Source organism: Urocitellus parryii, chromosome 9 (assembly GCF_045843805.1).
Source record: "Urocitellus parryii isolate mUroPar1 chromosome 9, mUroPar1.hap1, whole genome shotgun sequence".
Lineage (NCBI taxonomy): Eukaryota > Metazoa > Chordata > Mammalia > Rodentia > Sciuridae > Urocitellus > Urocitellus parryii.
The window spans coordinates 45,114,356-45,120,633 of NC_135539.1; positions in this window are offsets into that span (position 1 = coordinate 45,114,356).

A 6,278-nucleotide genomic window follows, 5' to 3' on the forward strand; every position below is an offset into this window, starting at 1 on the left:
CACTGTACCCCTATCTAAAAAAAAAGAAAACAGGCATCATTGCCCCAAAATGCCACAAAAAGCCTTCCATGGAGCTGTGTGGGGTGCAGTGTCCAGGAGCTTCCCCATAGAGCCCCAAGCCTGATGCCAAGACACCCCACTTGAGAGCCCCAGGGAGATGCGACTTCATATGCAGATTCTCCTCTGCTGCACTCAGTCAAGGAGCCCTTTTGGGGGCCTTGTGTGACAATGCTCAGGTTAGGGAACTTTCCATCAAGTACAGTTAGAATCCTCTCCCCAGGAAACCTGAGCAAGGAGGGTCAGAGCAGGCCCAGCCTCAGCCCCTAGAACCACCAGCCCCTGCAGAATGGCAGACCTGCCTCAGGTCCCAGTGCTCACCTTCCAAACCAGCACCCCCTGTCATCTGGATGGAGCAGTTCCCAAAAAACCAGGATCTGAGGCCTGTCCTCTCCCAGAGCCATGATGTGGGGCTTGTAAAGGGAGTGAAGACTCAGAGCCGTGCAGTACAGGGTGCTCAGAGCCAGGAGTACGTCAGAGGCAGGGCCTCAACTTGGCTAAAGGCTCAGGCTTCACCACGTGTCCTCCCTGTGGTCTCTGCCTTCTTTGGCTTCATCAACTGGCCCATCATGGACAGGACGTCTTGCCCCCCCTGTAGGAGAGAGGACTTTCTAGGCAGTTACCAAAGCCCATCCTCCTGCCTCCTGCGGGTCCCTGATGTCACTCAACTTGGAAGCCTGAGGTGGACATGCTCAGAACAGCTCCCCTGGGAAGGATGAGGGGCTCCTGAACTCAGAGGGGTCCCCTCGAGGTTTCCCCTGACCTGCAAGAATCAAGCAGACTCGTGCGTGGTGACACATGTCTTAAAAATATCCTGACAATTTGGGAGGCTGAGACAGGAGGAACACAAGTTGGAGGCCAGCCTTAGAAACTTAGTGAGGTCCTGAGAAACTCAGCAAGACACTGTCTCTAAATAAAATATGAAAAGGGCTGTGGACGGGGCTCCATGGGTAAGCACCCCTGGGGTTTAAGCTTCAGTACAAAAAACAAAACAAAACAAAACAAAAAACTCCGGCCAGGTAGGAAGAAACTCCAATCCCAAGAGTCTCTGGCCTCTCCTGGGCAAGCTCCAAGGGACACAAAGCAAAACCAGATTCCCAGCAGAAAGCCCGTTCCTGGTGGGGAGGAGGAGGCCCCCCCAGGATGAAGAGCAAACCTGACTCTGTCCAGCGGGGCCCATAGCAGCGCCAGCTGGGAGCTGGAGGACTCAGGGCTCGGGCTCTGCAGAGGCTGGCACTTCCGTGAGGCTGTCTGAAGCCCTGTGAAGGCTCCCACCAGGAACCCCCAACCCCGGGGTGGAGAGCAGCCCCCAGCAGGCTGGCAGGCGGCCAGGGGCAGACAATGCCCAGAGATCAGTGGTGACAGCATCTGGACATTGGGACAAAGGGGCCGAAGCTCATGTCATGCTCAGTGCTGAGCCTCCCAGGAGGCCTCCAGGAGGAGAGCACGGCCCTGACCACTGGTTCCCAGGGCCTCGGGTGAGTGCTGGACCAGCAAGGCCTGTCCCTGGAGCCTGGCATGAGCCACGTCCAGGTCATGCAATGTCCAATCCTAGATGACCTCCTTTTTCTTGTGCACATCGCCCTTGGGCAGGGCATATCCTCCTCGGCCTCCAGGGTGAACTCCGTGGTCTAGGAGTCGCACCTGCCCTGCCTCTGCCAGCAGAACACAGGGCACCGGGACCACACAGAGCTCAGTGACAGAAAGGTCCCCGCTGCCCACCAAGGGCCCCCAATGGCGCCCTCCGCCTGCGCCCCACAGCCTGGTGCCACAGTGGGCTCCCAGACTCACCGGGGCAACACCTGAGACTTTCTGGAAGATTCTCTCCCCTTTCTTTTCACTCCTGATAAAGGAGCATCCAGGAGACTCACTGGAGCCAGGGGCCCGGGCTCTTCTAGGTGGTGATTTATGGGTGTCAGGGACAGCTGCTGACTTTCCCCCACTCACCCCCACTGTAGAAAGTGTTGCCCTGTTCACCCAGTCCCCCCCCCCGCCCCCCGCCATCAGACCCTCAGGCATGGCGCTGTCCCCGCGGAGCATACCTTCACAGCCCCATGTAGATGATGTCCCTGGTCTCTACTCACTTCTTCTGCAGATTTTCAAAAATGCTGGGGTCCAGCTAAAAGCAAACCAAACCAGACAAAGGCAGACTCAGACAATCGTGATGGACGTTCCAGTTTATTCTGACCCTGAGGGAAGGCACCTTTCTGTAAGAGACCTGAGGGGCCAGGCACAGCGGTGCACACCTGACAACCCAGGGACTTGGGAGGCTGAGGCAGGAGGATCACCAAGTTGGAGGCCAGCCTCAGCAACTTAGCAAGGGGAGACTCTCTCTCAAAACAATACAAAGCAAAATGAAAAGGGCAGGCTTCTGGCTCCCTGCTTAAGCACTACGGGTTCAGTTCACAGGACTAAACACGAGAGAGAGACAGACAGACAGACACCTAAGGTAGACAGCGACCCTAGGAGTGGGTGGTATGAGGGATGTGGCAGGGTACAAGAGCCTGGACTGGGGGCTTAGCACACCAGGAGGTGAACCTGAGGGTTACCGTGTCTGCCTGCAGGAGACAAGAGAAGGTCACCATTACTCTTCCTTGCCTTGCCTTCAGGGGTTGCAAAGTGGTAGGAGCATTCTTACAGGGACCCGGTGCCCTAAGAGGGGACACGTGTCCATGGCCACGCCACATGGCACCCCCTAGGATCACCACTGCAGCTCTAGTCCTTGGGTTAGGGTCACCAGAGCTTCCTGCTTAGCCACCTGAGGCTGCATTTGACGTGGCCCGTGATTCCTGTTCTCTGGGCCTCGGTCTCCTCCTCTATGTGACAGCACCCAGAAGCATCCACAGAGAAGTCCAGCTCAGAAGGAAAACATAAGTTGGAATCCCCCCCCCAAACTGTCTGGGTCAGGAGGCTGAGGAAGGATGGTCACCAAGGTGGCGGCCAGTCTGGACCACATAGCTAGGCCCTGGGGCTGGGGCATAGCTCAGTGGTAAAGCACTAATTCACTATGGCCAGGGCCCTGGGCTTGAGCCCCAGGACCAGAAGAAAGCACATTCTAGCACCTTCCATATTCAGGCTGTGCACACACATCTCAGGGTGATGGTGCTCCATGGGGCCTTGCTCTTCCCCAGGGTGTGCACTGGGCAAGGATAGCAGCCTCTGCAGGACCCAGCTTGCAGACAGGTCCTGAGGCTGAGCTTCCAGGGCAGCTTCTACAGACACACCTGAGCTTGTCCCAGGCAGAGTTCAGAGTCAAGGGGGGCGTGAGGGGCACGACACAGACTAACACCCAGTGCAGGGCTCCCTCAGCAGGAGGGGGCCCCAAAAGGACAATCCAGAAACAAAGTCGGTATGTGATGGCCAAAGGCGAGAGCAGGTGGCCATTCATGGGAATGAGGTCCCTTGGAAGGTCATGACAATGTTCTAGAATTAGATGGGGTGTTTAAACTCTGTCATGCATCAAAATCCTGTGGGCCACACCCACTTAAAATGGGTGGATCATGTTCACAACTGCACCCCAACAGAGCTGCCAGGAGCTCGCCAGGGCCCAGACTCTCTGTCCTCCTTGGGGCACTGTGCAAACAGGAACAGGGCTGGGGAGTCCCCAGGCCAAGATTCGTAAGCCTCCTTCAAACTCAGACACTTCACAACTCCACACAACGCACCTGAGGTCCTTCTGTCCCAATATCTCATCCATGTGGGGAAACTGCCCATAAGGACTTGAGTTTCGGGGGGACTGGGGGTACCAGGGATTGGACTCAGGGGCCCTCGACCACCAAGCCCCATCCCCAGTCCTGTTTGGCATTTTATTTAGAGACAGGGTCTCCTTGAGTTGCTTAGGGCCTCACTTTGACTGAGGCTGGCTTGGAACTCGTGATCCTCCTGCCTCAGCCTCCTGAGCTGCTGGGATCAGAGGTGGCTACCACCTTTGTTTTGGAAGACAATTTTCCTCTTCTCTGTTAGGCTGTTTTCTTCAAGAAGCTGGACAAAGCAGACCAATGGAAGGCTCAAATTTCCACTGTGTGCCTGTGTTCTCTCTCCTACGTGGAAGAGGACAATTTTTGTCTTTTCATCTCAGGCACTTTTATGTGGTTGATTTTCCAGATGAACTGACTCAAGGTATCATTCCTGAGAAGGGGCCACCTTCTCAGAACCTCATTAATCCAGGGTGGACAGGATGTGGTGAGGGATTAAAGAGAGAGAGAGAGAGAGAGGATTGCGGAGCCAAGCTCCTGAGATGAAGGCCCCCTTAGGAAACAGAAAAATAGCCCTTGGGAGAAGTGACATTTTCATGATTTCCATAAAGCAGTGACTGAGAAACCACCTCAGAGAATCAAAGAGCCACCAAATTATAAAAGGGGGAAAGATGGAGAGATTCTATGGTGGATGGAGAGTGGTCTCCAGATGAGAAACTGAGCCCCAGAGAGCTCAGAGGACTTGCAGGGGTCACCCAGCACCAGAGGACTTACAGTCACCATGCCCCTCAGCCAGCACTGGACGCAGGATGACTGTGGAGCCTCTTTCTGAGCCTGAGGCCTTGATCTGGAAAACAGAGGAAATGAGATTCATGGCACCTGAGCACACAGACACACAGCTGCAAGGAGCCACAGGTGAAATACCTCCACAAGCCCTCAGCAGGGGACCTGGCTATGCAGCAAGGGACAGGTACAGAGCTAGTGTGAGTAAATCATAACAACAGTGGATGAGTAAAAACATGAAAAAGAAAGGAAAAAAAAAACCAAAATTATGTCCACTTTGACTTTTTGGGGAGATGAGGGGGCAATACTGGGAATTAAACCCAGGGGTGACTTAACACCTGAGCCCCGTCCCCAGCTCCATTTTTTATTTTATTTAGAGACAGGCTCTCCCTGAGCTTCTCAGGGCCTTGACTAAGTTGATGAGGCTGGCCTCCACCTTGTGATCCTCCTGCCTCAGCCTCCTGAGCAGCGGTGATGATAGGCATGCTCCACTGTGCCTGGCTGGCCAATGGTCATTATGTGGGGGACGAGATGGCAGAAGCAATTTTTTGACTTAACCACACAACTCCCAGGAGCAATGAGAAAAGGAAGAGCTACCTCATGAAGGGACCTATGTCAAAGCCCTCTATGAGGTGTCCCTTTATACTAAACGGTGTTATCCTGAGTGTCCCATATGGCATCAACAGTGTAGAGGCCAAGGAAAGAGGGGCACAGAGGTCACACTACCTTCCAGGTGCCACAGTGCTGAGGACAGGGCTCAGATTTGACTCCCCTTGAGCTGCTTGGTGCCCTTGGCTGTCTTGAGCCCTATGATCACGTGCCTGATGGTCTTGCTGTAGCCGCCCATAGGGTTCTCGGTCTCACATGGCATCAGCTCGGTCACCTCCCCCTCGTAGACATCGTTGGCCTCCTTTATGCGGAGCCCTGGGAGGGATGGCCGATGGGAATATGGGGAGAAGTGGGACCATCCTTCTCTCCACATCCATCTCCTCCCCACCATGACCCTTCTTACCTCAAACTGCCACAGCACAAGAACTGACAAGTCACCTTACAGTACAACCTGGAGATGCCATCACAGGTGGAGAGCAACAGTACAGGGAGCGGTGGCCACACCTGTCATCCCAGCTCGGGAGGCCGAGTCAGGAGGACAGTGAGCTGGAGGCCAGTCTCAGCAACTCAGTGAGGCCCTTATCAACTCAGTGAGACCCTCTCTCCAAATAAATTCAAAACAGGGCTGGGAGGTGGCTCCATGTTTAGGTGCCCCAGGTTCAATCCCTTGTGCCCCTCCTCAAAAAAAAAAAAAAAAAGAAGAAGAAGAAGAAGGAGATGAGGGTCACTGCTTTCCTGACAAATGGGAGGCCACAGAGGACTTCTGCTGGCAGGTGGTCATCGGACTCTCTGTGAGCTGATAAAGTTATGTCCCAAAGGCAGAGACACACGGCCACAGGATCAGACACTCTGGCCACTTCCCATTGTTCAAGGGGGGCATTATCTTATCACATCCCTTGCCTTCTCTTCTCCAGAAACCCAACCAGGACAAGGACACTCAAGACTGGAAGCTAAAGGCCAGCTCTCCGCTGCCTGTGATCCACCTGAGAGCCTATAAATGGGGCTTTTGAAAAACACCCAAAAGAGAAGCCACATTCTATGTTTGATGAACCAAATTCCCAGCTCCTGAACTCCAAGACAAACTTCCCAGACAAAGTCCAGAGCAGCTGCGCACACCTTGATTCCCAGCAGCTC